The 22,361-nt window shown below is 42.0% G+C and overlaps 1 protein-coding gene across 2 annotated transcripts in view; it reads left to right on the forward strand.

The window, feature by feature from the left end:
- Positions 1-22,361, forward strand: part of Dst (dystonin) — a 434,906-nt gene that overhangs the window by 68,894 nt on the left and 343,651 nt on the right. The gene's annotated exons all lie outside the window — the stretch shown is intronic.

Here is a 22,361-nt window from a genome sequence, read left to right on the forward strand (position 1 = left end):
ATTGCAGGGCTACACATGGCCCTCTAATGCTTGACTGGCCTTTAGCTCGCAGCACAGGTGACTCACTGCAGGAGGCTGGCGGCACTTGAGACGTCTATTCAGCAAGGCAAGTCACTGACCGGTAGTGCTTCTAAGACAATGTTAGATTACTCAGAGTTTCTAAATTCTATCAATTTCTGTATTTATCTTGTGGCAAATGAGTAAATATAGATTGGTACCAGCCAACAGGCACACTGAGTGGTCTAGTGCTTTCCTTTAAGCTTGAGGCGGGTAATGGAATTTCTTGTGTTGTTCCTGGCCTTCCGGGCATCCGCTGAAAAGTTTAATTAACATTAGAATAGGTGCTCACTAACTCCACATTTTATTGTTTGTTCTGTGTGAAGATCCCATAAAAATAGATCTTCTACTCAAGAAAGGGGAGAGCAATAAACACGTACTACCTTAGGAGGTGGTGTGCAGCGTGGAGCATTCAGGGGAGAGGGAAGTGTACCCAGGGTGGGCTGGTGGCTGCAGCTTTACAGGCAGAGGCAGGGAACACTGTCTTACAAGGTGCTGTTTGGAGACCTGTGTCAGTGACACAGCTGTGTATCTGCGCCAGATCCTTTTTGGTCAGATGCCTTTTTAACATTACCTTCTTTGTAATATATGGGCATGTTTTCCTTTGATAAAAATTAGAGTCAATATTAAAATAAATGGGAAGATGAATGAGATAAGGGGACACGGAGAGACCATTTGTGAACTATCTTTAAAGAAGTTTGTCTAAGAAGGGACTGGGAAAGGTAGGTAGGAGGCTAGGGTGGATATAAGAGTCAGAAAGGCCTTTCTTTTTTTTTTTTTTTTTTTTGGTTTTTCTCCGGTACCGGGAACTGAACTAACGACCTTGCGCTTGCCAAGAAAGGCCTTTCTTAACATGAGAACATTTGAGGTGTTTTAGGCAGAAGGAAGGGGGTCTTTTTAGGGTCTGGAAGAGTGAAGGTGAGGAAGGCACAGAAATAAATTTTGGGATGGGTAGCGGCATTAAGCAGAGACAGTGCTGAGTCTCTGTAGTCGGCAGATGTGTGTATGTTTGTGGAGGGTCAGGCCGCCTGGGCGAGCGGTGCTTTCTAAGCCAGCCTCAGCAGGGCGGTTCAGGAGTTAGGCAGTGGTGCAGCCGGCGAGATGAAGGGTGGGTGCGATTGTCTGCGAGGAGGTGGCTGGGATGATGTCAGAGCACGCTGGAAATGATGCATCATGAGGGTGCATGCGTGAAGACGGGAAGTCTTGGGCAGTACGGATCTGAGCAGGAACAGAGAAGGTGGGAGGTCAGGCCTAGCTTGAAGAGCAGTGAGAGAACTGTAGAGGTGGAAACTGGAGGTCACCTTGTTGCGTTAGAGTAAGTAAGAGGCTTCCCAGTTGGTTGGGCTGCAGGTGAGGTCATCAAGCAGATGGGACCATGGTGTGGCCGGCAGAAGAGAAACAGAGTGAAGGGTGTTTGAGTCCGGTAGGCTGGAGCCTGAGGCTTTGGATGGCTCATCCACACGAGTGTGGGCGTTTTCCCAGGTGATGTCCGCACTCAGGGCAGGAGCTGTGAGCCAGAGGGACCTCACCGAAGGAGGTACCAGGGGTTAGACAGGGATGACCCCGGGGGAGAAGACAGTGACATTCGGATGCGGGTGGGGACCTTATAGAGGGGAGGCTTTGGGAGGGGTGTGCAGCAAAAGGCGCAGCCTCGGCTGGAAGGGTGCAGAGTGAAGGGAGTGACCCCCTTACACGAGGGCAGATTCAGATCAGACAGGCAGCAGAGATGGTGCTTTGGTGAGGGGGCAGGGCTTGTTGATGCGAGGTGAGGGCTCCAGAGAGCACCTGGCAGGGGTCAGCAAGCAGGCACCTGTGGAGGAGGCGCTACGCGTGGAGTCTGTTAGAGGAGGGCTGCCTCGGTGTGCACGTTCGGGACATTTGGGGGAATGGCTAGGATGCGTGAGAACAACCCAGCAGGTTGTCATCATCATCTTCTTAATTTATGAACATGTTTTACTTTGGTAAAAATTACTCAATATTAAAATAAATGGGAAAAATGAATGAGATATGGGGACACAGAGAGACCATTTGTTGTCTTCAGAGAAGTTTGCATAGGAAGGAACTGTCTTAGTTACTTTTTTCATTGCTGAGACAAAACACCCAGCATCCAAAGTTAAAGAGGGAAAGGTTTAGTTTGTAGAGGGTTCAGTCTGTAATCAACTGGCTCCAAGGCAGGGTTGGACATGGCAGAGGAGAAACAGTTCATGGGGGCAGAAGACAGCAAAAGTAGCAAGCAAGCAGGAAGAGAAACAAGCCTTCCTGCCCCCTTTATCTTATCCAGACTGCTGGCATTCGGGAAGTGCCAGTTTAATCAGTGGACTGATCCAGTGGTCACTCATCCTTAATCCCGGCACCTTTAATCCTGGCACCCTTAATCCCAGCATTGAACCATGAACCAATCACACACTCTAGATTCAGCTGCCTCTGAAAAAGCACCTTCCCCATGACCTCATGAGGCTTCAGGGGACATCTAGACACAAACCATAACAAGGACTGAGAAAGTTAGGCAGTTAAGTAGGGTGGATATAGGATTCAGAAAGGCCTTTCTTAATATAAGAGACATCTGACAGACATGAGGCATTGCAGCGGGCAGCCCTGTGTCACCCACACCAGTAGCTGGCAGCCTGGCCTCCTCGTCAGGCCAGTTGTCCATGCCACACTCATTCTTAGGGTCCAGGATCTCCCAAGGCATTTGGAATGACTGAGACCTAGACATGTGTTAGGGATTCCAAAACAGGAAGCTCAGACCTTGAGTTTTAAAAACAATGTATAATCAAATGACTACAAAATACGTTAGGATTTCCAGTGGAAGGTTACAACTCAACTTTTATGTAATTATACATATAAGAAATGTAAGATTACACAAAAATCATTTTCAGCAATTTATTATTTAAATAATAGTAATGCTTTCAAACATTTAGTGGGGAGATGTACTGAAGTGTCTGATACACACGTCTGCCCCTGTAGAAGAGGCCGAGGGCCCCATGAACATCTTGGAGCATCTCTGACTTGGGTTCCAACTCGATTCTGTTGGAGCTGGTGCAGAAGGTGTGTGCTTGTGTGCAGTTGAGGATCATGTGAGTAAAGACAGCCAGGCTCCCGTGTGAACTTGTTCAGGTCGCTGGGAGGGGATCCACTATTTTGAGGAGTCTTCTCTTTTTAGTGCATTCCTTGTGGTATGTACCTTTGGTGATTTGGAGGCCTAATTTTACCATGTCTTTGAGATTTCTTAAATTTCACATGATTTGAGATGTGTGTGTGGATGTTAGAAAGGGCAGGTATAGTCATATGTGCCTGTAGCCCCAGCTGCTCAGGAGGTTGAGGCAGAGGGCTTGCATGAGCCCAAGAGTTGAAGGCCATCCTTGGCAATAGTGGGACTCCATTTCTTTAAAAAAAGTTATCTCATTTAGTGCCTGCAATAATCTGATGAGGTCTATATTACTGTCATTCTCCTTCTACATAAAAGTATGGGACAAAGAGATGAGCAGTTATTCAATTGTATTTAAGTCTTGAAACACCAAATTCTGTGTTCTTTACTTAGTAGGAAACTGAAGAATACCTGGCCTTTTTTGTTTTATTTTCGTTTCTTTTTAAAGATGAGGTCTTACATGTTACTCTGGTTGGCCATGAATTCTCAGGTTCAAGCAGTCCTCTTGCCTCAGCCTCCTGAGTAGCTGGGACTATAGGTGCTTGACTGAGATCATAATTTTGATAAGATTTGTGAGCTATAAAGTGGACTTCAAATGCAGTTATGATTGACAGGGATTTCAGGTGTCAGCATGGGTATTAAGAGGGATAAAGAAAGTAAGATGGAAGATATGTGACACTTAATGATTGGCTCACACATCACTGCTTTTATTAATTCTTCTGTCTACTGTATCTAGGTGATGAACACCCTGTACCCTCCAGTCAAAACAAATGCCAGCATCTTGGCAGTAAGCTGTATCAGACCATAGCTGTCTTTCTGTTGGCCTGGATTTTCCTACTCAAGGAAACTACGGGTGTGAACCATGGTATATCGTATTTGTTTCCCTTTTCAGATTTTTATTGCATCTTTGTGTAATCTTAGAAAATTTGTTTTAACATTTTAGTCATTTTAATAAAAAGATTAGCATTCTTTATGTAATTATTTGGAACTCATTTTTTCATCTAATATTCTGTTCCTGATAAGTAACCATACCATTGGATGTTGCTGTACTTCTTCCATTTTGGTTTCAGTTTGAACAAATCACAGGTTGTTCTTTCACTCTCTTGCAAGTGGGCATTTGCTTCTCAGCCTCTGCTGTGTGATGCTATTCTGTTTTCTTATATGTGGGTCTTACTGCACATGGGCAGGAGTGTTTCTTGGGCACATGCCTAGAGAGAATACTGAATTATGGACTATACGTGAAAGTTTAATGATATGTAACATGAAACTGCTTTTCAAAATAATTACACTTTCTTTCTTTCTTTTTTCTTTTTTTGTCTTTTGAGACAGAGTCTCCTATGCATTTCAGGCTGGTCTTGAGCTTACTTTGTAGCCCAGGCTGGTCTCGAACTTGCAACGATACTCCTGCCTCAGCCTCTCGGTGCTGGGATTACAGATGTATGCCATGATGCCCAGCTCCAGTTTATACTTTCATAAACATTTTGTAAGAAATCAGGAGGAGCTATGATCTTTTCAACACATACTAGATTTTGTAAATATTTGGTAATTGAATATATGTAATCTCTTAATCCCTTTTAGGCTTGATTTGCTTCATTCTGGTCACTAATAATGCCAGACATCTCATATGTTTATTAGCCATGTGTGTTTTCTGCACAAGAGAAAATTTCCTTTTGTTTGTGCTTTTTCCCCTGATTTTTATAAGTTCTTTGAATCTTCTTGGTTCGCTGTTTTAATTTATATTGTTATATTTTATTCCTAGCTCCAACTTTGATATTAGTTTCTATTTTCTAAACATGTAAAATACATTTACATTTAATGTCAAAGAGTTCACATAGCTGAAGTTTTTGGTCAGGGTATCTGTATGTGTGTTGTTTCTATAGTTTTTCCAGTGGGGTTTCATTTTATGTTTTGTGCATTTTTGTTACAAATTTGTTTTTCATTGAACTTTATCCATGGTAATTTTTGAGATTTAAAGGTTTTTTTTTTTTTTTTTGAGCCGGGAATTGAACTCAGGACCTCGAGCTTGCCAGGCAGGTGCTGTGCCACTGAGCTATATCCCTGGCCCCTAAGGTACATTGTTCCAGAGAGGATCTTCTCTTAGTTTTTTCTAGGTCTCTACTGGGACCTTGAAAATAAATTCTCAGCTTTATAGTTTTTCATGCTGTGTGGGAATGAGACTTAGGCTTTGAGTTGCACACAAGAGCGGGTTTGTGGTACAGCTGTGTTTTTCCTACCATGTCCAGCCTCATACTGGGACAGGCAAGGGTTCTGGTTATCTTGGGGTATTCTTGTTTTGCATTTCCTAGCTCATACTTCCTGACTGTGTTTGGGGTTTAATTAACCAGACTTTCTTGGCTTTGTCTTCTGCCCCTGATCAAGTTCTGGGCTCTCAAGCAAAGCTTTAGGTTCATAGGAAGTCAGCATAACCGTCTGGCATTTGTGCATTTTGCTCTTCTCTCTGTAGGAGCCAGCCTGTGAGCTTACCCAGCCATGTGCCATGGATGGTGGGAGGAAGAGGAATCCTGCGTAACTCTAATTGCTTGTGCCCGTGTCTGAGTGAATGGTGACCAGTCACTGGGGGCTCTTGTCGAAGAGCCACATTTTAACCTAATCCTGCGTGGTGAAGGAAGCTCCCCAGAATGGACTGCTCAGAGCAGAGCCATGTGTAATTCAAATTGTAGCTGCCATCCCTAGAGGCACTGAACATTTAAAATCTGGACATCACTGTCAAAGTACTGTAGTCATTGTTGCCAAGACATTGCTTTTAGTTCCCATTTCTAGGGTAACTTCATTTTCACGTAGGGCTGCACAGTACAGTTAGCCAGTTGTTTCCCGTCTTGAGACATAAAGCAGAGGACTTAGCATCTTCATTTTCCACTGAGGAATAGTGTATTGAGATGCTGTCCTGTAGTGACTCACTTGTTTCTTTTCTTTTTTTTATTTTAAAGAGAGTAGTACATGAGAAACAAACAAACAGAAAAATAGAACAGTAGCAGCATACCAGTATCACGAACATAAACAAATCAAAGCAAGAACATTCAAAGTGATACAGGGTCTCAAGATAAATTAATACAAATCAACAGTGGTTGTTACGTTGCATACCGCTATTCTCAACTACATTGCTCAGATTACCAGATGTAAGAATGCAAAATTGACCAAACCATTAAAAAGAATAAAAAAAAATTGTTAGATAAAACATTAGAGATAATACAGAAGTTCACTAGACAAGATGGTAGGAGTTCACCATTGTAATTCCATTACATATTGGTACCTTCAAATCAATTGCTCAGACCACCAGACACAAGCATGCAAAGTCGATCAGAACATAAAAAACACTTGTTTTCAAAGCTCAGATTTCAGTACATTCTTATCACTTCAGTTAAGCCAAAACAATTTTTCATTACACAGAGTTTCTTATGGAGTATTTAATGGAGTTGATCATAAAACCTCTAAGAAAGAAAATATTCATACATTATATTTGATGATAAATAATGAAATAGCAATGGTGATGTCAAGTTGTTTGATTCTTAGTTTTTGTTTCCCTTATCTGTTGGCTTTTAGCACTGAACAACTTTTTAGTCTTTTTGGTGGGAAAGGTGAGTTATGGGACTAGGAGAGAATATTTTCTGTTTTCTTTATTGCTTGTATTCCTCAGCACATAATATCTTTGATTTATGAAAATTAAACTTAGCTCAGAATATATGAACAGGCTCTTCGAAGTTGGAAGAGGAAACATTAAAGATACTGAAACTTGGGTGTCACAAGAGTGTTAGAGATGACGTATTCCTGGCCATTTTAGGAACCTTGAGCTTGATCCACCCTGGGCTGTCCCTTTGAGGAAACAAGGTGCAGGAAAGTGACCTGAGATGCCAGACATTTCATGTGCAGTTACTTTCAGAGCTGCAGCTGGAAACAGCGCCTCCTGTTCCAACCTGCTCTCCTCTGTACTGTTGTCTTCCTGTTTATGTACTGTGTTCAGCCGAGCCCTTTTAGTCTTTTTATACATATGCATATTTTCTGTAAAAAGTACTATGTATACATTTTGTAAAATGAACTGACCCTTCCATGTTTAAGATTAATTTAGAAACCCCTGACATTCTACATCTTTTAAAAAACAACATAATAATCTTTGGAATTGATGGGAGTATTAAACAGGCAAGCACAGATTTCTCAAGTGTATTTCAGGAATACAGCTAATCATTAAGATTCCAGGCAAACTTGTTTAATACAGCGGAAGAATCAGGAAATCTGAGGTGCAGAGGGTTCAAGATACTAGGAAAGTAAAAAATAGCTTTATCTGAAACAAGGGCATTGCTTTGTATAAACAAATGACTGCAATTATTTCCTACTTTTTAATTCTGTTAAAAACTTTTGGAACTTCATCAGCTCTCTGTAGCTCCGGAGATAACCATAAATGAGCTTGTTAAAGAAATGAAGTTCTGAAGACACAAGCATTTTACATCAACAGCATGTTTATTGGTGCTAATTAATATGGCATTTCTTAAGCATTCCTGTGAGCCAGGCACTAGCCAAGGCTGTGGGCATTGCTAGCTCATTGAATCCTGACAGCAATGTCAGGGTTTAGATTTTTGTAGAGAACCAAACTCTAAAAGCCTGAGTAGCATGTCTGAAGTCGCTTTGCTCAGTGGTGAGGCTGGGCCAAGAGGTTCATAGCTCTGCCAGTCTCTGGGGTCTCCCCGGTCAGCTGGTTGAGAGCAGCTTCATTTCTGGTGGGTGGTTAGGAGAGTGTAACTGTGGGTTGTGGGACCACATTGTACTTTTACTTGTGTCAGAACAGGCTTCACAACAGATACTGCAGCAATGACTATGGGAGGAGGGGAGGATAAATAGGAAGAAACTAGTCTTTGTTGAAGGAAGTCAGTATTTATTGAATACTTGCTGTGCTCCATGGGTTTGTCACCATGCCACGAACTTGGGATAGAGTAGTGAACAAAACCAGGTCCCTGTGGTCCTGGAACTTAGTGACAGGAGGTTAGGGAACAACTTTCCTTAAAAAATGATACCTCCAGAACTCTATAGTAGAGCACTTTTCCAGGATGTGCAAGGCCCTGGGTTCTATCTCTGGCATCACCAAAAAAGATACTTGAGCAGATTCTGAAGATAGCTTCTGAGCCGTTTAGGTCATGATACAGGCTTTGGATTGTACCCTGAGGGAAGTGGGAAGTCGGGAGGGTTTCGGGCACAACATGAAACGGGAGATTCAGTGTAGTTTCTGCGTGGAGGCTGTTGGGGATGAGGAGAGAAGCAGGCAGACCAGTGGGAAGACATTTACAGTACTTGTTCAGGCAAGGCTGAATGTGAGTTGGAATAAGAACAGTGTAGTTCCTATATACTTTTAGTGCCTATGGTATGTTTTCTGCACATCGTGTCTGATCATTTTAGTAATACAATTGTGTTCCGCTATCCCTGCAGCAGCTGATCTAAGAAGCTCCTCTCTTAGTAATTTGCTTAAAGCTGTAAGCTATTACTGTAGGAGTAGTGATTAGGGTGCTGCTCTTTAAAATGACAAATGTCATTCAAGGTGCTCCCCTGCATGGGAGACTTAGTCTATGTGCCTGAACATATGCCTCTTACCTGCATAGCAACATTGATAGGCCCCTGTTTTTAGACGAGGAACCCAGGGTTCTCAAAAGTGGCCATGTGGGACCTGCTACAAAGCCACGTACAGTAGTTAAAAATGGCTGACGTCAGCCCTGGAGCCCAGTACCTCTGTTTTTGAAGCTTTCCTCTTACTGTCACATCTTAACACTCCCGGAATTCCTCCTGTACTCCCTATTCTGGCATGAAGTGTTTTAAGCAGGGGCGGTACTTAATAAGAAGGCATAGAATTTACAAAGCTATGAGAAGTTTTACTTCTCTTCACAATTTTTACCTTTCCCCTTTGGCTTTAACCACTTTCAGATGATCCACACCTTCCTTTGGGGAGAAAATGCCTAAGTTCCTAGTTGCTTAGGATGCTTTCCATATCTTACTATCCCCGTCACTTCCAAGCCTGTCACAGGGAGCAGGCACCGGAGAGCGAGGGGCTCTAATGGAGCATTTTAGACATCCTGGCAGCAGTGTTCCGTAGCAGATCTTCTGACTCCGTCAGATCAGGTGGAAGATTGTTTTTCCCAGGAAGATCGGGAGGCAGGTGAGAAGATAAGGCCATCTGTCTCTGGGCTCGGTGAAGTGGTAATGGTGAGCTGTCGCTCTGGCCGAGGGAGGCTGAGGGGTGGATCTTTACAATTAAATTAAAAGCCAGGGTTCCTGGCCATCTTGCCTTGGATAGTTCCTGAGTTGGGCAAAGCTGTGTTTCTGCTGAGACAGAGACTCAGTTCCCTGTTTGTGTCTCTGTCTCTGCTGGTCAGGTGCGGCTCTAGGAGAAATTGACATAGGCTGTTTCTCTTTTGTACTCCAGGAATCTCAATGTCCCCTTTACTTTTCGTCAGAACATTTTTTCAGGACATAGTCTGATGACTGTATTCACTGCAAAGTATAAATAAAATAATATTTTTTATCTATGGGGAGCTTGATTAGAAATAAAAAAGCTCTAAGCCAAAACACTGAATCATTTTTACTATAATTTTAGGCAAGAATATAAAAGTGGTATAGAGGGAGTTAGAATATTTTTCCAAGTCCTCAAAATAGTACGTTTCATGGCTCTGTAATTGTAATCACTGCTATCCTAAGTACTTTTAACCTCATTTTGATGTTAATCTTTTCATCTTAGAATGAAATGCTGTGGAAAGTATTGGGCATTATGTGTTTGGCAGGCATCGTGTTAGAGGTTTCGCAGATGTTCTATCCCTTCAGTACTGTCTAATGTTCAATGAAGTAGCTGTGATTATTTACATTTTGAATATGAGCACATGCTGGGCGTGGTGGTGCATGCCTGTAATCCCAGCACTCAGGAGGCTGAGGGAGGAAGATCGTTGCAAATTCAAGACCAGCCTGGGCTACAAAGTGAGCTCAAGGCCAGCCTGAACTGCATAGTGAGACCCTGTCTCAAAAAAGAAATACAAAAAAAAAAAAAAAAAGAATATGAGCACACCAAGGTGGTTAAATAGCTTTCTTACAGTGGTACGGATAGCAATTATGGAGTGACGAGACACTGTGGCTTTGTAACTCAGCCTAGTAAAGTCTTGTAGATCCTTTCTTTCCATAAAATTGTGAAATGGAAACTGTAGCCGATGATTCTGCTTCCCCGAAATGTATGTCCAGGTGAGTTATAACCTCTGATAAAGAAATGTGGTAGCCAGTTGTCCTAGTAGGGTTTTCCAGAGGAACAGAACCAATGGGACATATTGGTTACGATACACACACACCTGTGCACAAGTTAGCTCATGAGATTGTGGCCCTGGTGGATCTGAAATCTACAGGGCAGGCTGGAAATTAGGGTAAAAGTTGGTTTTACAGTCCTAATTCCAACTTCTGCAAGGTATCAGGCTGAAAACTCAGGCAATCTTTTTCTCTTGCAGCCTTAAAGAAAATTCCTTCTTCAGGAAAACTTGTCTTTGTTCTTACAGCTTCTGCTGATTGCGTGTGGCCCATCCACACTGTGGAGGGCAGTCTGCTTTACTGAAGTCTACTGATTTAAATGTTAAGCATAGTTAAAGATACCTTCACAGTAACCTCTGTGCTCACGTTTTACCAAAAACTGGGTAGCATGGCCTCATCATGTTGACGCAAAATAACCCTAACTTTAGTATTTTTTCATTGAACACACTTTTGAAGGTACCTGGGTTCTTCAGCTGCCAGTGATCCAGCTGGTTCCCGTGCTGTGGATGTACACGGGCCAGTTTAGCGGGGAGAGTGAGCCACAGATGGGAACGGCTGTTAAGTGTGTTGTTTCTGCTGAAGTCCATCCTGTTGTTTTCTGGAGGATACAGATACACATTTCCTAAAGTTTTTTTTTTGCTTTATGTCATTGTTGGGGGAAGTGGTTAGAGCGGCTGGGAAAGCCCCTGTTGAGAAATGGAGGATTTAAAAAAAACTAGAGCAATATTACGGGCCCAGGAGGGCAGCTCAGAAGGGCAAAGGCCAGGAGATTGGAATCCACGGGTCCTCAGAGCACACTGTGTATGTGTGGGGGGTGTGGGTTGCAGAGCTGGAGCCTGGGGTTCTGAGAGAGAAGGGGGCTTTGCAGGGGCACTGTGAGACGGAATGAGTTTGCTTTGTAAGTACAGCAGGAATAGCTTGCTGCTTATGGACAGTTGCACGGTGTGATTGAAACAATACAGTGAAGTGTAAGTTTAAAATTTACTACAGGGCTGAGGATGTAGCACCTGCCTGGCAAGCGTGATGTCATGAGTCCAATTCCCAGTACCAAAAACAAAAGGAGCCCCCCCTTTGCTTGAACACACTTAGCACGTCACTCTTGCCACTTTCTGGAGCATTTCTGGAAGTCCTCTTTCATGTCTTTAGTTGTGCTGTCCTGGCTGCCTCCATGTCTTGAATTGATTCGAAATGTTTCCCTTTCATTGGTCATTTTGATTTTGGAAAGGAGCCCACTGTCACACAATGTCAGGTCCAGGGCATGAGGTGGATAAGAACACACTGTGATTCTTTCTTTTGCAGAAATTACCATTCCAAAAGCGATGTGTTACACGGAATATTGTCAGAATGGAGTCCGAAGCCATGTGCCCACTTCTCAGACTATTTTTTATGCACCTTGCTTCTTAAATGCCCTGAGATGCCCTTGTACTTAGAGTTCACTGTGGTGTTTCTGGGGACAAACTCAGCCTGGACAATTTCATCAGAGTCAGAAAATGCAGTCAGTATCACCTTCATGTTGACCTTGATTGGTGCACTTTTTTTGCTTGAGGAGAATTGGGCGATTCTCATTGACGTAAGTTTTATCTCCTGTGATGACATTTGTAAAAAAAAGCTGGGATCTGTTTTTTTAAAATTTATTTTAAAAAATAAAAGAAGGAAAGCATATTAACAAACAGACATACATTTACAAAATAGCATAAGAGCAATACAAGCAATACTGAATTACAGACAAAGTGGTAGGAAATTAACAATGGTTGTTGTATTACATATTGATATCTTCAAAGTGGTTTTCTCAGGAAAACAAATAGAGACATGCAAGATTGATCAAATAAGTAATCATTAACTATTCCTTTCAGTAAAGCAGTAGAAGTCAGTAGTACAACTATGTTAGCTATCCTGTATATACATACATACATAATTTCCCCTTCTTTCTTTTCTCTTTTCCCACATCCCAGTTGCTCTTTACTTTTGAGCATTTTCCTTTTGTTTCACAATGTCTGTCATATCTCCTAATTTTTATTCACTCTTTCAGGTTCTTACACTAGTGAGACAATAGGTTGCTTACCCAGGGAGGTCTGGTTTATTTCACTTATGAGTATGGTCTCTAGTTGTGACCATTTACCTGTAAAAGCCTTGAGTTTATCTTTCTTTATAGCTGAGTAATATTCCATTATATAAAAATACCATAATTTTTTTATCCATTCCTCAGTGGGTGGACATTTGGGTTGCTCCCACAATTTAGCAATTACAAATTGAGCTGCTATGAACATTGGTGCATATATATCGCTGTGGTATGATGTTTTCAGATCTTCTGGGAAAATACCCAGAAGGGGAATAGCTGGGTTGAATGGGACCTCTAGACCTAATTTTCTGAGGAATCTCCAAACTAATTTCCACAGTGGTTTCACCAGTCTGCATTCCCACCAGCAGTGGAGAAGAGCTCCTATTTCTCCACAACCTCGCCAGCATTTGTTATTGGTTGATTTCTTAATGATAGCCATCTTCCCAGGATGAGATGGAATCTCAGTGTTGTTTAATTTGCATTTCTCGAGTGATTAATGATGTGGAACATTTTCTGATCTATTTTTATTGCCATTTGTATTTCTTTATTTGAGGAGTGTGTATTCATGTCAGCTGCCCAGTTTTGGATTGGGTCTTTGAAATTGGAGGGGCTGATGTGTTTTAATTCTTTGTATGTTCTAGATAGAAGACAGTTGTCTGAGGGACAATCAGCTAAATTTTTTTCCCAGTGTGTTGGTTTTCTTTTTACTCTGCTGGTGATTTCTTTAGATGTGCAGAAACTTTTCAGTAGGATGAGATCCCAGTTGTTGATTCTTTGAAGTATTTCCTGTGAGGTTTGGTTTTTATTCATGAACTCTCTGCCTACCCCTATGTCTTCAGAATTTTTACCTACTTTCTCTTCTAATGATTTAATGTTTCTGTGTTAATATTGAGATCTGTGAGCCATTTTGACTTGAGTTTGGTGCATGGTGATAGGCTTGGGTCTATTTTCAGTCTTTGTCAGGTGGCAAGCCAATTTTTCCAGCACCATTTATTAAAGAGGCTTTCTTCCAGTGAGTTTGATTGGCCCCTTTATCAAAGATTAGGTGGCTGAGTGTGTTTGTGGTTGCGTCTGTGTCTTCTAGTCTGTTCCATTGATCTTCTGGTCTGTGTTTTAGCCAGTACTAGGCTGATTTTATCACAGTAGGAAAGCTGGAATCTGAAGCAGCACAGTCGCACAACTCCAGTGAAGTGCATTATTGTGACCCATGACTCATGGCGCTCTTCAAAACATACTTTCTCTTGTAGCTCACCACTGACTGATTGCCCTGAACGAGTTGAAACTTGTCACCCACTGATACTAAGCTTCTCATTGAAGACCCCTGCCTTTCCATTGATGGCACTCAGTAGTAGCATGTACTGTACATATTTTTATCACACCCCATAAAAGAAGAAATTTGGGTGTTATTATTTTCATCTTTTCAAATACAATAATATTATGACCCATAAGTGTTACAAGGCTAAAAATAAAACAGTGTCTTGCATATGATGTATCTAATGGAATCCCTGGCTGAGGGGGACATGGACAAGATGGCTTATGCATGCTCATTCTTTGTTACATGAGAAAGATGATGAACAAAGGACCGAGCGCCTGTGTAGCATTTTATTACCAGCATGTTGTGGTGCAGCAGGCCCTTGTGCGCACTTTGGCAGAATACCACACAAGAAGGCTTCAGAGCAATGCCCAAAATATAAGGAACCATTCAGTCAATTTTAGCTATTAAGTGATGGTGTCCATTCATACTTGTTTGATCCAGGTGCAGGTGACTGACTGCAGTTGAGGTATTCTTTTGTAGGCTGCATGGCTTCCCATGGAGACAGAGTCAGGAAAGGAAGGGCCATGATTCCATTGGGAAATAGAAATTTATTGCAAAGTCAAAGTGAAACTGACACAGTCCTTAGTGCAGGTGGAGGAGCTTTGAGGCATACAGTTTTTCTGGATGGATCTCAGGTATTCTGTCTGTGACTGGAAAACCCCGGTGTTAGAGCATTTAAAATGCCTTAGCATTCATTCTGCAGACGTAGGCTGCTGCTGGATTTGTTAGCCACCTGCTAGTATGAAGCAGCTCGGCTGGGTGGAATTCCCTGTCACGTCAGCTCAGAGGCAGTCGCCCTTTGTGTCCAGGCACTGGTCCCAGGCAGGATGGCTTACAGTGGCCGAACCTAACACGTGTGTCACAGGTCTGCTTTCCTCCGAAGGCGGTAGTGGGTGTTCCAGTACCTGAGGACTGTTTCACTGCAACAATAAACATTTTTTAAAAATGAAAAAGCAGTTCTTCCACTTAACTTAAGTAGTAAGCGAAATGACAGAATACCTATGTAAAAACTATTAGCAAAAGGAATTTTCTGCAGTCTCATTAATGAAGACAGGTATCTTTGTTACTTTTCAATCATTGCTGAGACAAAATATGTGACACCCAGTGTTAAATAGGAGGAAAGGTTTATTTAGCTCACAGTTTGGGGAGGTTTCAGTCCATTATTGGCTGGCTCCCAGTCAGGGTGGGACATGGTAGAGGAGAAACAGTTCATGGGGGCAGAAGACAGCAAAGCAGCAAGACAAAGCAAGGCAAACCTCTTTCTGTCCCTTATATTGTATCCGGACTACTGGGATTAGGGTGGTGCCAGTCCAGTCAGTAGACTTATCCAGCAATCACCCACCCTTAATCCCAGCATTGCACTGTGACTTAACCACACACTCTAGATTCAGCCACTTCCACAAAAAACGTGTGACCACGTGAGGCTTCGGGGGACATCTGGATGCAAACTGTAACATCAGGTAATGAAAATGGAAACATAAAAGCAGTATAAAGACACAGCCTACTTTATGTGCCAACAGGGAAGAAGAGCACAGGCATGCTTGTTCTTTTTTACACTAATGTGTTTATGTAAACTTTGGTTCTTGTCTCCAGTAATAGGGTCAATGAGTTTAAAAGTGAACCCCCAACCCCCAAAGAATGTGTTAGAACGGTGTGAGAGCATTCTGCAGAGCTGAAGGTTCCAGAGCCAGGCTTGGGAAAGACAGATACGGGAACTTTATGGGCTTTGTTTCCTGAGAGCTGTTGTTAATTGACCTGGTTCCAGTAACTTGTAGTTTCTGTGTTATTTCAGATTTTCTGGAGTGACAGTTGAGTGACATTTTGGCTCAGCTGCAGTCAGTCATCTGCACCTGGGTCAAACAAGTATGAATGGGCACCATCACCTAATAGCTAAAGTTGACTGAATGGTTCCTTCTATTTTGGGCATTGCTCTGCGGTATTCTGCCACGATAGCTCTATGTATCATGTGCTGTTACTTTTTCTGTTTCTCAGATTAGGAAGTCAAAACCCAGAGAAACCAAACAGTTTTCCTAAGGCATATAGCTTTTGCCCAAGATTCACTCTTTGCCACAGCATGCAAGTCCCTTTAACTCTCTAGATTTTCCAGATAGTAGCGGGGGGTTGGTCTCTGCAAGGTCCTGTGTATGGCTTCTGGCTCATGTGTGTGATCATGGCAAACATCTCTATATGGCTTGTTTCTAGATGTCCCCCCAAAGCCTCAAGTGCTTGTAGGTGGGACTTTTGGGCAATGGCTGGATCATGGGTGTGTGATTTTGGGATTAAGGGTGTATGGTATTGGATTAGTCCACCAACTGGATTATCATAGTTCTGGGTGTGGAAAATGGGCAGGCCCAAAAGATTTATAGCCCGGATGGAATAAAAGGGAAAGGGAAGCTTGCTGCCTTCTTGCCTGCTCTGCCATGGACTGTTTCTCCTCTGTCATGTCCCTCTGCCATGCCACCCTGCTTTGGAATATACTGGCTAAGCTGAAGGGAAGGAAGTTTTACAGAATGTCTTAGGGCTAAGCCATAGTTGCCTAGAATTTGAAGCCATGCTTCTATTAGGACCTGAGATTAATGTCCAAGAGATACAGGCATTCCTATGATAACTGCAGCATTATTCATGATAGTCAAGATATGAAATCAACCTAAGTATCAATGGGTGGATGGATAAAGAAAATGTGGGCTTTATGTGCAGTGGAAAACTTTTGAGCTTTAAAAAGAGGAGGAGAGGAATCTTTGATATTCACCTTGTATCAAAGAGAGGTACTTGATACTTTGAGAGTACTTTGATACTTACCTCCTGAGAGAGGCCCCACAGCTAGAGGAAAATGATCTTGGAAAATTTCTCCATGCTATGGCCCATCAGCAAGCTCATTAGCACACTCAGTATCTCCAGAAATATAGCACTAAGGGACATTCCAACTAGTGTTCAGGCATTATACCCTAGAAAGAGTTTGGGTTCTGAACATCAGTGTATTTTCATACACTGATGTCCTGGGCTCTCCACCTACGTAGAAACTTTCTGGTTTCTGAACTCTTCTCCTTTGGGTTAGAACCACTTACCTTCCTGCACCCCTCCTGGGACTTCTCCTTCCTCCTAGCTCTGCCCAGGCTCTTCTGACCCTCAGAGTTGTGGCTCCCCAAAGTCTCCCCTAAAAGGAGAGACTGAGAACTGATTGAAGCCTCATCTACCCTACCCCTCATTACTTTATGGCAATTTCCAGGTGAGAGACTAACACGTTTATATTGGATGAAGAAGCCCTTAAATTGTTCAGCTGGTTTAATAAAGCAAGCACAAGGTCCCCCAGATTTGCCCTATGTCATATTGTCAAAGGGTTAAACTCACTTTTTTATATTGTCCTATGTTTTCCTTTATACCTGTTTATTTGTGGTAGACACTGTGTTCCTTGGAATCTCTAGAAGCAGATAATGTACTTCTGCAAAATTTTTAATGTCTTTCTAAGTAAAAAATTAGTATATAAGGTTAGACTTTAGATTTACCATTTAGTTTTATAGAACTATGAGAAGTTATTATTTGTACCTAGTTAAATGAAATTAGGTCTTCAATTTTTCTAAATGTTGATTTATTTTGTTTATATACAATGTTAAATTCATGTGATATTGAACCTTGAGCCTACTTTGTGTTCATTGGTCTGTGTTTTAAATTAATAATATCCTGAGGAACTTCTTTTACATTCTGTCTGAAATTATGGTTGGGTGGAGGCAAAAAGATTACTTTCTATGGTGGTTTGTTGATGTAGGCACCTGTGTCTGGTGCTTTCCTGATTATAAAGAAATACTATAAGAAATTTCTGAAATCCAAAGTGTTATTGTGTTCTCACACCTGAGAATGTTGACCTTGTGAGCATGGTCTCGACTAAGGAACACGTTAAAAAACTGAAAAAGAGGCAGGTGTGGTGGTGCTGGCCTGTAATTCCAGAACTTCAGAGGCTGAGGCAGGAGGACACAGTGAGTTCAAGGCCAGCAGGGGCTGAGTTCAAGGTAGTCTGAACTACAAAGTGAGACTCTGTCTTAAAAAACAAACAAAAATACGGGAAAAAGACTTCACTGCATATTTTCCTCCAATTCTACATTTGGAAAATAATTGAAATGTGCAGAAAAGTTAAAATAGTCCAGTGAGTAGTTTTTATTATCCTCTGTCACATTTACTAGATCTCTGTTTTTATTCAAAATCACTAAGTGAAAATAAATGCAGACATTAAGTTTCTTCAGCCTGAATCTCCTAAGGAAGAGGACACTTTCTTGCATAACCACAGCACCACTGTCACAAGTTAGAAAATTAACAGTCACTTCCTAATATTATCTACTTAATAACCCATGACCCATGTTCAGATTTTTCAGGCAGTTCCCAAAGTGTTTGTCTAGTTGAAAAAAAAAAAAAAAGAAGAACAGCAAAAAACAGAACCCAATGATGGTTCATGACTTTGTTAGGCCTCTTTTGTCTTGCAACCCTGGGATGCGTATACGTTATACCATTGGCTTTTTGCAGAGCCTAGGACAGTTGTGTTATAGGATGTCACACCATCAGAATTTGTCCAATTGTTTCCTTCTGTTTTTTATATAAAATTCTTTTGAAATACACATGGAGAGATGTGTTTAAATGATGAGTGCGTTGGCTTCAGAAAGTTTACCCTCCAGCCTCTGGATTCTGAAAGTCTGTCTGGCTGTTCTATAAACCCTTCCCTCTGGACTTGTTTCCCATTGCCTTTCTTGTACTTTCCTACAGATCAGGGTGCTAGGGCGGGGCCCAAACCAGTTTAGGCAGTTCCATTGCACTTATCTCAAGCCCTGCACAGGTCCCCCTTCTGAAAAATGTTGCATTAGGTAGTTTTCCTGACCTTAGGAGATTTGGATTATTTTTATACTGTGTGAATGAATTGGCTATTAGGGAAGTCAGTTTAAAGCCTTCAGTGATCTAATTCAGTTGTTAAAACTGCTTTCATAACTAGATTGTAGAAGACACAATATAGGAATTTTTAGTTTGTCACAACCTAGGTTTTTTGCGGGGGGGGGGGGTTACAGAAACTCAATATCAGTCCAGTGGTAGCTCACAGTCCTTTATACAAAAAGAGGCCAAATACTAAAAATGCTATGACCAAGGCCAACCTTTCCTCACTGCCCTAATTACCCTTCCCCTCATTGGTAGAAGAGCTTTTTCCTGTTCTTCTTGCTCTCATCATGCATTCCAAGTGGCTGATGACAAATGAGAGTGTGAATTGGAGCCTTAACTTGGGCCAAGGGTCAGTGGGTCAGTAGGTCAGGGAATCCCATCACACTGTATGCAGAGTTCATGTGTAGCTGATTATTCCCTTTGTTCTAGAGAGCAGTTTCTTGAGATTCCATTAACTTTTCAGGGGTGTCCATGAGTCTAAATAGTTAAAAACACTGCCTTATGTAGTTGCTTCTTCAGAGAGATTTTGATATTTGGGCATTTCTTTTTGGTAACCTTTCTTTTTTTAATTTTTTTTTCCGGTACCGGGAATCGAACTCACGACCTTGCACTTGCCAGGCAGGTGCTGTGCCGCTGAGCTAAATCCCCAGCCTTTGGTAACCTTTTAATGTATTTATTTTAGAGTTAAAATTATAAGAAATAAAATATATTTATCATCTTAGTCATCACCCAGAGATTGTAAATATTGGTAAATATCCGACTGTCTACATTTGCATGTACACATGCAGTTTTTCAAAAAAGGAATCATTCTCTGTATGACTTCTCCTTATTGAATGTTAATCACCAACATTTTTCTTTAATTACTGGCATGGATATTCAATAACCTATTTAATCACCTATTGATGGACATGGAGATTTGTGTTTTGATAGGAACTAAACCTTAGGCAGTGAGAGAACAGTCAGAGATTGGAGCCTCTGGCTTTTGGTGTCCCAGGAGCCCTCGTCCTTTACCTTGCTTTTCTAAGCTGCACAGCAGGGACTCCAGACTGTTCAGAGAACAATTCTGCTTTCCCCAAACAAACCACAGAAGTACTGCACTCTCATGGTGACCCCGTGTGTTCCGGGCTCTTGGTTCTGCAGACACCAAGGAGTGAAGTCATGAACCAAAGGCAGAAGTTAGGAGAGTGTTTCTGGAAACCAGGAGCAGAGAAGCCACTCCTGGCTTTCTAGGAGGGGTTTCTAATGAGGTGGTTGCATGGCCTCTTGATCTAGAGCTAATTATAGAGCCCAGGAATTGTTGCATTGTTCAGTGGTCACCTATCACAGGTGGCTGTGTGGATTTAAAATGACAATTGGGAACAGGAACCTCAGAAGAAACTGGTGAATTTGCACTATAATTTCCTTGAAATTGAGGAATTTAGTAGGGAGCAATTGCATATTGTCCCTTTAGGAGGGGAGTGGGCTGCAGTCCATGCTGCCTGAGGAATTCATTGTTTGTCCAAAGTCCTACTTCACTGTCTACTCTGAATTTTTATCAGTGTGGCTGGTCACCCCACTCTATCTCAGGCCCTTCCACTAACTGCTGCCTTCCTTATAAGTTAACTGAGTAAACTATTTTCTACAATACTATTCCCTCTAGACCCCTCAAATATGACCTAAATTGGCAAATTATTTCAACTCAATAATAAAATAGTTTTGTTGGATCCATCTACTTCACAGCAGGTTTATTTAAATCCATTCTCAATTTTCCGTGTTCCAATGAGGTTAATTTTTTTATTGTTTACCGTACATTTTAAAAAGTGATTATGAAATTTTTTCGTGAGGAAAAAAAATCTAATTTTGTAATTGTTAAAGTTCTTGAATCACATAGCCGGGGAGAGCCTTTACCATTAAAAATTCATGTAATTTCCCTCAGTTTGTGTATGTGTGTGGTCTGTATTTTCCTGTGATACATTGCTGAAAGAGGTGTTGCTGCTTGTCTTTTCTTTTTTTGCTTTTATCTGCTTACAATGACAGGACCAGATTGGAGGCTGCACTCGCCAACACCCTTGGGTCTGGGGTAGTGGCCCTTCCCATCTGGCTGTGTGTGATTAATAGTGTTTGTGCCATGGCATAAATCACACTTTGTTGTTCACTGAGCTGAGACTCTAGCCATTAAAAAAATTTACCGTGCAAAAAATCAATAACCACGGGTTTTTAGGAAGGTGCGATTCTTTAACAGTTATTTCTCGAATCTGTCTGCAAAGATACACAATCAAATCACTATAGTCACTAAAATTGTGCAGAGAAGAAATACAGTCCCACAGATAAAGGATGACCTTAGCTAAGGACAGGTAGGAAGCCATTTTAAGGCAGACAGGAGACTACCAAAGAAACCCAATAAATTTTTAAGAGTCTTTAAGAATCTCATCCTTCCCCACAGATCCCACGACAATAAAACCTCAGAAAGCGTAAGGTGAATTTTCAGAAAATCATGGAAAATAAACTGGATTGACAGTACCAAGCGGTGACTGACTTAATGCCACTCCCATCTCTCTATGGACTATAGCTACAGTACAGAAAATCAATTTTACTGACTTATTTGCCTCAGGTTTGCCTAATGTCTTATTGTCGCTAGGATAGTGCACAAAATCTAAATAACTTTATTCAGTTAGCCAAGGCAATAACATTTCTTGTAAAATAAACAGCAAGAGTGTCTGGGGAGGAGCATAGAACTACAGTTGCGTGTTAGGTGCCTCACTGTGGGAAGGAGCGTGTGCGCTTTTCAAATGTTGGTATTGGCAGTGTTTTAGCCACACACGCCTGAGCAGATGGTGGTGCGGCCAGTAGTCCTGGTGCATTTAGATTATGCTGGGAGAGTGCTCTGGACATGGCCCACACAGCCTGTTTGTGCTGCTGTGGCCTTGCCTTTGTGAGCCCCTCAGAGTCTGGCTGCCCTCAGAGCATGCCTTGCTGATTGCTGCCTGCAGCCTGCTTCGTAGGAATCCCTGGCTGCAACTTACATCCCAGGAATTCCAGCTACACCAGTTTCACATCATCTCTCTGAGCCTCAGCAAAGAGGAACAGGAACGTAGAGGTTTTCCCTTTGATGCTTTATTTATAACTGTTCACAGCCCAGATATTCAGCATCTTGGCTTCCTTAGTAAGCCAGCCATGGCTCTTGAAATAGGCACAGCCCAGCAAAATGAGAAGGAATAAGGTCTGGTGCCTTTTTCTTCAATGGGAAGATGTAACCCTTTATGCAAGATGTGATCCTGCAGATGGCCCCTGCTGGCTCAGGGCAGAGTAACCTTCAGGCAAAGTGCTCCCGTAACAACAGCAGTTTCGTGTTTCACTGTGCAGTGCCCAGGGAGCTGAGAAGACCTGTTTCCCGTCGCTGCCTGCATCATTCTCATTTACATTATTGGCAGTTGTGGGGTTGCTCGAAGTTTAAATTATCTCCAGAACTCTAAACTGAGATGTTTGTTTATTGGCACCGCCTCAGGCTTGTGAAAACAATCTTTTGTGCTCTCCCGGTCTTAAGAGAAGGCTCTTCTCAGAATCAGCCCTTCCTCCCCTCTTGCTCTTTTCTCGGAACCTGCCTCAGC

Source organism: Chinchilla lanigera, unplaced genomic scaffold (assembly GCF_000276665.1).
Source record: "Chinchilla lanigera isolate Chin_1 unplaced genomic scaffold, ChiLan1.0 scaffold00101, whole genome shotgun sequence".
NCBI classification, from domain to species: Eukaryota; Metazoa; Chordata; class Mammalia; order Rodentia; family Chinchillidae; genus Chinchilla; species Chinchilla lanigera.